Raw genomic sequence first — 11,144 nt, 5'->3', positions numbered from 1 at the left:
GGGAAAAAACCCTTTCCAAGCCTCCATCCTCTTTTAGAGACATGTCATCTTCACAAATCAGTTATCCACACAATTTCAGGACAACTTTCACATTTCACATCCTTTTGTATCTGAACACAAGCTAATTCTCAAAGTGCTCAGTTAAAACAGTCAAATGTCTTCCATTTAAGAATTTTTTCTATGTTAAATCCATTCCCAAAACCAGAGTAATTGGTTAAGATCATTCAGCACGCCCGAAAAACATTCAAAACTGAGCATTCATGAGTGAGCAAGCCACGGGAAACAGTCTACAAGTATGAAGTATTTTTTAATCAAGCAGTAGATTCATATTAAACAAGCACACAAACAAGCAAACATCCAAATTAACATGTAAAAAGAAAAAGAAATCCAAATGTACCACTGCTTTCAGCACAAGCATGGCTGTGTAAATTCAGTGAAAAGCCACCAGTCCAGTCTCAGTGGAATAAAACTTTTTACAGGCATTCAGGCAGATTATCTTACAATACCAGACATTGACAACAGGTAAAAAAAAAAAAAGTAATTGCATTTCAAAATACAAAGGTTGGTTTGCCCTTTCCAACTCAGGCTCCAAACCCAACAAACAGCACCAGAACATGGGTTGAACATCTCAGTAACAGCGACCAACCTCCCCCAAACCCGTGTGCTGTGGGAAACCAAGTTGCATGCCATGTGCAGGCAACTCCCCAGACTTGTGTTACGGGCTGGCTGGAGGCAAACAGAGCACCCAAAGACATAACACAAACTTCATATATTCTAACCCAAAACTGATCTACTGTTGGAGCCTCCCTCGAGCCAAGTACATGGTACAGCTTCCAGGTACAAAGGATTTTGGGGAAAAAAAACACCCCACTGATTCCTTCCATTCCTCACCAAGTATCACCTTTATTTTGGATTTTAAAATTGTTTTCCCAAGGCTGAGTGAAGAGTGAAACATGTTAATACTTAATTATGCAAATCTGAAAAAAAGATGTAGTTTTACAAGTTAAGGGATGCCTTCTCTGCAAAGGCAGAGACGGACACAAGGTGCCAAGCTGGTGTTTGCATTCCTAACACGTTAAGAAAAGCCTTATCAGCTAAATCCTCGCAGCTCCACTTCATTTTGCATTTCACAAACTACTTAATGAGCAGCATTTAATTTGCCACTTTGGGAAGAACACATTCTTGGTAAGTCACTTCAGAGTCAACAGTTTGTGTTTCAATCTGGAGGAGAAAACACACTTTCGGCACATTTATTCACATAACTTATGTTTCAACATCACCTTTGTACTTATATGCACCAAACCTTCAGGAATTTATCAGCCTTATGTGACCACCCGACAGTGACTTATGCCTTCCAAAACGACAACAAAATAAATATCAAAGTGCATGCAAGATAATGAGTATTTCTCCAGAACCAGAAAGTAATTTTGTAAATTAGTAAGGAATTTTAGATGAACCGTAACCATCTTTTATTGACAAATGTCATCATACTCAGTTTGTTCCTTTTTAAAAGAAATACTTTAAGGTTACCAGTATTGTGTAAGCAACTACAAACCCATGAATGTTTCAAACAGTGAAGTCACCTTGCTGCAAAGCAATTCTCTTTCAGTCCCAACTGACCACCTTCAGTTATGCAAACCATTTAAAAGACACTTATTAACGTATTTCTTTTATGGTAGCTGTAGACATATAGGAGAAGTTAAAATGCTCTATGTTCAGTGTTAAAAAGTTATATTCTCTTTTCCACAGTAGGAATTTCCAAAAAATCTGTGTTACAAGTTTGCCTAATATGGACAATTTCTTTCTTTGTTTCTGAGTTTTCTGGCTTTATAAGGTAAAGATGACCCTCCATATTATTGCAATTTTGGCATACGTGTCTCTTTACAACTGAAATCTCTCTAAGAAGATAAAAAACCTCCATATTAGTACTTGTGCACATAACATTACGCAGTATGCATAGACATGATGCGCTATTAGTCCTGCTCCCACATGGCTTGATACCTTGCGCTTAAATCAATAGGCAGCACCCCTATAAATAAAAAGCTATTAGGAATCCTTCTAAGGATGGGAAAACAAATCTTTTAGTAAAATTTATTGGACAATCCATTTAATTAATGCATTTTAAACACTCTTTAGCAACTCTCACACGTTTTGTTTGACATCTTTGAAAATATTAGCTGGCATCTGCCATCTTATTAGCGCTATGCAACATTTAAACGTGCAGTGACGCGGCTCCTATTTGCCTGGTCCAGCAGAGCCTGCAGGACAGCATCGTGCTGGCACGGACTACTACAGCTCCTCCCGGAGCAGGACTGTTTAAAATCTGGGGAAATATATACTGAGACACTCGCTGACTAATGCATTTGCAGCAGATGCTCTGTATTAGTCTATCACACAAGATAGGTAAGGGAAAACCCTTAAGAAATGCCAGTGAAAACTGCAGGCAATGAAGCCTGCTACGGTAACTAAAAATATTAATGCTTTGAAGTCTGCATCAAAATGCTGAACTGCAGGCTCTGAAATGAGAGAGATTTTTAATTTTTGCTCATTTTTTTGAAGATACAAAGAACCAAAGCCACATATTTAGAGATTTCACAACAACTCACGTTGGCACCTACATTAAGAAAACTGAAATACAGAAATAAAAAACCTTTCAGAATCAGATTTAAAAATGGAGCCTTTCAGCCCAGATGTTCAAAAGCCCGTTAGGGAAAAAGAGGCAGGGGAGGTCCCTCCACACCGTGAAACAAGGACAAAAAAGGACTTGGGGGAGAATAGAGGAATTTAGGTTTTTTAAAGCTAGCTCTATAATGTGGATGCAAAATATGTTATTTTAGACACACCGCCTGGGATTTTTTATACCACTTTTTTATGTATCACTAAATAAGAAAAAAGTGTTTAAGGTTGCGATAGAAACAGAACAAGGACTTTCTGAAACTCATAAACCTCTTTTTACAGTGGAAAAGTTTACAGTATCATTCCTAGTGGCTCTAGATAATTTACTATGAAGTCTACATACTAACACAAGCAAATGCAAACAGATTCTGCATGGCAAATCATGGTGGGTGAGTGTTAGCATAGGAAAATGCTTAAAATCTACTGTTGGCAGATAAATACTGCAGCTTATGACCTTTCAAGAGTATAGTTTAATAAAGAGTTTTTTAAAACCTTTGATTTGGGGATTATTTTATCTGTATATATACACAGGGGGACAAACATACAGAGCTGGACATGGATTAAGTTGTTCTGCATACTCTCTCCCTCTGAATTTGAATTCGGACACGTACAGAGAATCAAAAATTAGGCAGCAATTATTACTACAGGTGGTCTCCTGAGACTGGAAAGAGAAATCTCCATTCCCTCCTTCCAGCAAGGCTGTAAATATTCATCACCTTTAAAACAAACGGCACCTGAAACGCAAGGCCAGCATTCTGTGCGACCAAGAAAAAAAATGACAGAGACTTTCCCGACCCTTCGCAGGCAGCAGACCCACTCATGCAAGGGAAAAACCCCTGCTGGAAAAGCAAATAGGAAATGCCTCGGAAAAGGGACAGTCTACACTTCTGCTTCCCTCCACTGCGCTGTCTCAGTCCTCTGCAGGGTAATGAAATCACAGTCTGTAGGACCACAGTGGCATTCGTCATGGAAATTTGACGGGGGAGGATTAAAATTAGGTCCTTGATGTCCAAATCACGCTTCTAAAATGAGTAGACTTTTGACACCTTTGAACTTAAATGGCTGTTTAGGTCTCCAGATTAAGTCAGGATACTGCTTTCCCTCATCTCAGCCTGCATTACCAAGATGAACTGATGTTGATAATGCACGCTGCTCATTTTCTCCGATAAAAGTTCCAGTGTGAAAGTACATGCGGAAAAAAACAATTATGTATAGAAAGCAAGTATTAAACATTGGCTCAGACAATTAGGTTGGGGCCACACACTCAGTGCTAATCACTCACCAAATGAGAAAGGGGTTTGGGGAAAAACCACATGTAATCACGTAATTAGAGATTGTCATCACACTCACAATTAGAGATTGTCATCACACTCACAAATGGTTTAAGGAACTGAATTAAGATACAACTAAAAATCTTGCCATTCCCTTCCACTCTCTCACTCCTTTTTTCTTCACCTGCTTCTCCCATCTAGACCTGTCCTCCTTCTGTAGTCAGTGAGGTCAAGCATCTCCTAAAACATTCCCTCCCATCCTGCTCAATCCATCCTCCTTCCCTCTCCCCTTCTCCCTACTAACTCCACATTACCCCAGGATAGAGTTTTCAGAACTCAATTTTGTATCCCTTCAGTATTAAACATTAATCTAAAGCCAGCAAAACTATCAAAGAAATTAAAGCCAAAAATGATCCCATAAACCACTTCCTGACTAAAAGACTGCATATACCTACTAAGGGCACTTTGTCACCAAGCTGCTTATTTTTTGCTAACTTCCCCTATGGATTTCATTAACGTCACAAAGTTACAGGGCAGACATTTCCCTGTACATTTCCCTCTTTACTTACTAATACTAAATGAACTTCCCTCTGCTTTCTAGTTCGTTTTCCTAGAAACCATCTTATGAACTATAGCATCCAAATATCTTCTTCCTACAATATTCTTTAATATAGTTCACCCTACATAGTTATGTAACTTGAAAAACTCAAGGAATTTTGCAAAAAAAAAACCCAAAAACCTTCCCTAAACTTACACACATTCAAATACATGACGTTTCCTCACAGCATTTGGCCAGAGAAATGCCTGTCCTTTCTCACAGAACAAAACTAACTTCGTGGCCTCGAGCGGAAAATGCCATTTTCCAACAGAGCCAGCTCTATCGCAGTCTCGTCAAGCTGCCAAATAAGTTAGAAGCCTCAAAAGACACCGTGACAATAGTAGGACAGGGAGATAGAGATTTGAGCTTTGCTCAGAGATGTTCCCGTTAATAAAGCCATGTATTAATGGTTACCCTGAGGACTGTACTCTTAAGCCAAATTTAAGTATTCTGAAATAAATCCTTTAGGCTGAGTATCAAGGAGAGGATTCAGGATTATTTAAAGGAGTGGGGAGAAGGGGTGAGCATACACTGTCCCTTTTACATGAGAAGTGCATATTATGAGGTCTGAAGCACAAACTAATCCAAGCACATGCTGTCTGCTTTGTACCTGCCAGAAATCCTGGTGGAAGGGGAGAGGGTTAGAAAAGGGAAGAAAATGAGGGAATGCTTGGTTATACCAAAAAACCAAACCATAATTAAAGACACAAGTATCAGAGATATTAGTAGCTGGAAGAAACACCCACCAGGTACCTAGAAATCAGAATAAAAGAGGACATACAGCAACCAGAACATTTTAGTAATATCTGCCAAATGAGCCCTGTGAAGATGAGAAACATAATTAGCGGTACAAAAAGATAACAGCAGCTAGAGCTCTGTCAAAACTGAAATAGGCCACAAACATTTGGTAGAGGAGGTAGGGGAGGATGAAGCGTGTTCTGTACGTGGACGTAAAGCAACCCAGGTGTCCACCAGGATGTTTGTGCACCATGCATTTACCTGTGCTAGAAGCAACTAAGCGTTTTCTTTGATGAAATTCGCTTTTGTTAAAAACAAGCCAAGAGAAGAAATTGCAAGTTCAGTGTCTGCACAGGTCCCAGTGAACCACACACAGGAAAAAATGGTGAGGAACACAAAAGTAACTCAAAACTGCTAACGAGAACAAATGGGAGGACCAAGTTCAGCTGGGAGGAGAAAGCTAGTGAGCAAAGAAACTCACAAACACAGGCACTGGTGGCAGCAAAGAATGTCAAGAGGAGAAAAATCATGTCAGCTCAGCTCAGATTTGGTGATTGTCTGCAATAAACTGCATCTCTGCTTGCTTCCACAAAGGGTCACAGGCAAGAATTGTCTCCCTCCAGTTCGTTAGGACACTTTTGGGGACATCAGAGGAACTTTTGTATAGATGAGCGTAAGTTTATTATCTATGCAAGAAGATGCTTCCTCATTATTACGTAAAAAACTACCTGCACTAAGATCAGAAGCTGAAGGAATTTAAAGCAGGAAATCTGAAATTAGACAGAGATGTTCTACACGGATTATGGACCAGGATAGCTGAATGCTTCAAGGTATCTCCAAGCAAGCTATAACCTAGACTCAACAGCTCAAACTGCTGACACTGGGGACTCATTTATTTCAAACACTCTCACAATAGACATTGGCACCATGTCGTACGGTTGGATTTAGAAGACTCCTCACCTGTTTTCATTGTGTCTAAGCTAGAGAAAGTACTGCGTATCCTTCTCAGTTAACGGGCTCAGTAAATCAACTGCACATGCACTTTACACTGTTATTTACTGAATTGCAATAACTTGCTTTTGTTAAGGTATCATTTAGAGTTGCATCCTTTTGAACGAAAGTTTCAGGGGCACTTAAAGATCACAGGAGCTCAGAGCTCTGATCCGATGTTTGACTCCTGAACAGACAGCAGGACTTTGAGCTCGTCTTGCTTGCTGCAAGCTTGGGTCTATGGCAGCTTACGCCACTCTGGCGGAAGTCCCATGCTCCAGCCGTAGCTCATACACAAAGTAAAGGACCCCAGAAATTCAGGCTAATGAATAAGGCAGCAAGATCCTTCAATCCACCAGAAAATCCTGTACTAAGGATGGTCCATCTACGTCCAAGTCCTTTTCATGGGGATCACAGAATCATAGAATAATTTGGGTTGGAAAGGACCTTTAAAGGTCATCTAGTCCAACCCCCCTGCCGTGGGCAGGGACATCTTCAACTAGATCAGGTTGCTCAGAGCCCCGTCCAACCTGACCTTGAATGTTTCCAGGGATGGGGCATCCACCACCTCTCTGGGCAACCTGTTCCAGTGTTTCACCACCCTCAGCGTAAAAAATTTCTTCCTTATATCTAGTCTATATCTACCCCCCCTTTAGTTTAAAGCCTTCCTGAGCACATTTTTTCAGGCTCCTGTGCTCCTGAGATGCTCTTTAAATCGTCTGGCAAGAAATCTTCCTCCTGAGTTGACTCCCAGCAGCTCTTCTTTAATGGACACACACCTCCAGTTACAGGGCTTTGGCAGGTAAGTGTAGTTTAAGCTAATCATTGTACTGGTCCATGATACAAGCCTGCATTATACAGTGGAAGTGAGTTTCAGATGTTTTCCTGGCCCTTACCTGATTCTTCCCTTCCTACATTTCAAGCTCAATGGAGGACATCAGAGAAACCAACAAAGAAGCACATATAGTTTTGAACAAGTTGCCAGAATAAAACAGAAAAACGAACTTGTAATACAAGTTAATAGCCAGAACATGTGGGCATGCTTAAGTACAAACTGCCTTTCCTTTTGTGAAGTGATGAAGACTGGAATTGAACATCTGCAGACCCTCTTGGCTACAAGCAACGCTACTGCCTCTGGCAGGGACTGACTTCTTGCTAACCAGAGAGCGACAATGCCCCTCAAGGAAAAGGCACAGAAACCATCTGAAGTATTTTCCTTTTCCTTCGTTTTGCTATTGCTCTGCATTACTCTCAGGCATCCCAAAACATCTAGAGATGTAAATATAAATGCTGGCAGGAAATACTTAATTCATAAATTTAATTAGAGGGCATTGAAAGACTCCATAATTACTTACTGCAGCAATGGCAGCAGGAGGGTAAGCTGTTGCTGGTAGCTCGAAGGCTTTTGTTCGTATTAAGCAGTAGCAAGAAATTTTCCCCACAGGAGAACAACAAGAGCAAGTCAAGTGTATTCTGTATTAAACTAATAAGCCATCTAGGGTTGTTTTTTTTTTCCCCTAAATAGGCTAGAGGTCTCTTAAAAGCACTGCAGCTTACCTTCGGTGTGAACACCCAACCGCACAAAGACGGATCTATGCTGTGCAACCACCAAATCCATTTTCTGCCTCTGCTCCCACCTTTACATCAGGCTGCACTGCTGAAAGCTCAGCTGCAGGACACCTGAGAGCTCCCCTGCACCAGCTCACCAGGACAGGGACCACACCAAAGGACCCATGTGACAGGGCGTGATTTTGCTCTGAACAGGGTGGATATGCAGCTCACACTTTAGAGGAACACCACTAACAGCATCGCTTCTTTTTTTCTTTGAGAGATTAAGCTTGCAAATCATTAATGCATAAGCCAAAAAAGCCATCAAGTAAACAGAGAGGGCATGAAAAAAGAAAATTTTAAACAAAATCTGTATTACAACTTATGTAACATTAATGACGCTCATGCGACATTATATGTCCCAAGATACTTCTAGTTAGTGAGAGCTTATTCATCACTATCAGCTTGCTAAGCAAGATGCAAGCAGTGAGCGATGAAACAGCACAATGCCTCAGTTTGAAAATCAGATGTGCAAAGAACATCTCCACATCACTCTCAAAAGCACCCTTTCTTAAGCGCTAACAAACATTACACAGCAGGGGAACAGCACGTCTTAAATTAAATAGGACTTCACTCCTCCTAACCAGAGGCATGCTTTTCAAGATGGTAGGACGAGAGAAGGGTCAACACGAGGTATTTCTCCTACAGATGGGTTAAAAAAGCATTCGCTTTCCCACCGCCAAAATGCAAGAAGAGGAAAGAGACACAGTGGAAACAGAGCAAATGAACAGTTGTGGTCTGGACGCTTCACGCCACAGCACCCTGAGCTACACATTAGATTGTGTCTATTCTCACATCAGCCTTTTGTTCAGGCTCAATATGAACACTTTGAAATGTCTGCAGACTGATTAATATTTTTTTCCTACTCTGAATGAATAGTAATCAATGCCTCTTTTCCTCTACTTTCCAGAGCTTGCTTCCCTGGGGGAGAAACCACCACGCTTAGACAAAAATGGAGCCAGGGACAGAGTTGCCTCCCTACACACTCAGCCCAGCAGAAGGTCAAAGAAAAGTATGAGTTCATGTTGGCAAACAGATCTGACCAACGGTTTTTGCTGGATGAATGTCTCCAGGGTTTTTGGTCTCGCAATGAGTAAAGAAAAAGCATTTAGGCTCAAATTACAGGAGCATTCTTCTCATTAATAAGGCAGTAACATTTACCTCCCTCTCCATCAACTCTATAAATTATCACTAGGAAGAAGGAGGGGCAGGAAGAGGAAAAAAAAGCCGGTATTGTCTTCTCACCATAGCATTCAATCAAACGCACAGCAAGATGCTTCAGAAACCCGACACAGTTACAATACAGAGGCACATCACAAAATCCGTTGGCAAGACCAGTCCCGATCACTGCACGACAGCCAATTAGTTGTTTTGATGGTAGTTTTATGTAAATAAAATTGGTTCTGTGAAAAGAGCAGCTGCTTACTAATGCTGTAGCATTTAAATCTCAAACATACATGCTCAAAATTCACACTGATAAACATTGTCCTGTAATATGTAATTAAAATGCAACTGACTGCACAGCTGGTTCTATTCTTTTAACCGAATCTCTTTCTAAATTATTACTTGCATGCAACCCTGGGTATACATCTTTGCTTGGAACTACAATTAATTCTCTTTTCTACTCTTCAGCCGGGATCTAGCCTGCAGATTGTCAGTACTTTTCAGTACCACAGCTTGCTTGTGTCTGACTGCTCACAAACTCCTTTCACCTTAAAAATGAAGAGGAAATTTCCAGTGAACAGGCCTATTACTTTTTGAGTGCACATCTGTACCACAAGTCCTATTACCTCTGCGCGACATTCGTAAGGCTGCTTCGGGGAACAATGGACCTCTTACCCTTCTGCTTGAGCTCATCAGCTCTGCCAATGCACAAAAGCAAAGCGCCAGAAAGTCATCTCCAGGTAGAGGATGCTTTGATAACCCAAGAGGAATACGAGGAATACGTAGTTGGAAACAGGCAAGGAGGAAGACATGCAAAAGGGTTTTATCCCTCCGGTGCTACTACGCAAGTGCAACTCAAATGAGTAAGGTCAGCTCTGCAGCACTTCAGTTGGTGCTTGACTGAGTGAAAACAGTGTTGTTTTTTAAACTGAAACCCAAAGCAAGCAATAAAAGGAGAACAAGATGCTATCAGACAGATCAATCTACTGTCAGCTTCTTTCATTACCAAGGGAGAGCCGAGGCCAACTTATTTTATACTCTCCTCGAACTATCCTCTCACCTGGACATTACCGCTACCCTAACAGCCACAGCCAGATTTAGCCAGTCCCAAGGTGTCTTTAAGCAGACAGCCTAGCAAACAAGAACCTCTATTTCTTCATTTTCAGAGCAAACTGCTTCTAGGGTGTTATTAGACTGTGGAAAAAATAGGTCCCAGGAGAAGGTAACAATAAAGAAAAGTCCACTGCAGTACCCTAAATCTGCTCCCTCACTTTCAGACTATCCAAACTACAGCATGTAGACATCCAAGTGCAGCACCGACATCTCTAAGTTATATAAAAAGCAACTTCACTCTGCTACAGGTCAGAGCGAAAGGTAGTTAGTGCATAAGGCAAAGGCTATCTCTTCTCCACCCTTCACCATGCTGAATGGCAAGATCCTAAGAGCCTGGATGACGATGCACAGTCAAGCATGGTACCTCAAATGCCGACTGTGGGTTTTCAACACCCCTGTGTGGTGACTGTGTCCATCACATCCAAATGCAGTGCAATTCAAGCCCTTGGTGCTGAAGGGCAGAGGAACAGAAAGTTGAGTTCAGCAAAGGGATTGCCTTTGAATCTTTTATCCAATGTGATCAGAACCGACTGCGGAGTGCTCAGGAACAGAGGAATAATTAGCAAAAGTAGTGTGGGATTCAGCATTTCTTCCCTACAAATCTTGTTTATGTAAAGCCTAAGGGATGAGTGTGATAGCTTGACAAGATAAAATGATGAAAGTGAGCGGATGCAAAATAGACTGTCATAAATCAGAGGGAGAAACATTTGATATTCTGCAAAGAATATATGTACTTTTTTGTTTGTGGGTTCTTTTTTTTTAATCATGAAAAGCAGACGTTGGGTTTGTGGCAGGGGGAGAAGTAAACAAGTGTTCACAACACACTTCGTAGTTTTATGCATCAAAACTAACTGCAAAATACTACCTTCCAATTGCCTGTTTTCAAGCAAAATCTCGCTCTGCTGCCTGGGTAACCAGAACACTTGTACGCCACCAATGACAGGGACGCCAGGTATTTGATCACCTTCTGTCTTTACCTTTCCCTA

At 41.1% G+C, this 11,144-nt stretch overlaps 1 protein-coding gene across 3 annotated transcripts in view; it reads right to left on the bottom strand.

The window, feature by feature from the left end:
• The window catches only part of MICU1 (mitochondrial calcium uptake 1), a 116,983-nt gene that overhangs the window by 61,506 nt on the left and 44,333 nt on the right, over positions 1–11,144 (bottom strand). The gene's annotated exons all lie outside the window — the stretch shown is intronic.

Source organism: Pygoscelis adeliae, unplaced genomic scaffold (genome assembly GCF_000699105.1).
Source record: "Pygoscelis adeliae isolate BGI_AS28 unplaced genomic scaffold, ASM69910v1 Scaffold4, whole genome shotgun sequence".
Lineage (NCBI taxonomy): Eukaryota > Metazoa > Chordata > Aves > Sphenisciformes > Spheniscidae > Pygoscelis > Pygoscelis adeliae.
Note: the sequence above shows the minus strand (reverse complement) of the source record. Positions and strands in the feature narration are given on the sequence as shown.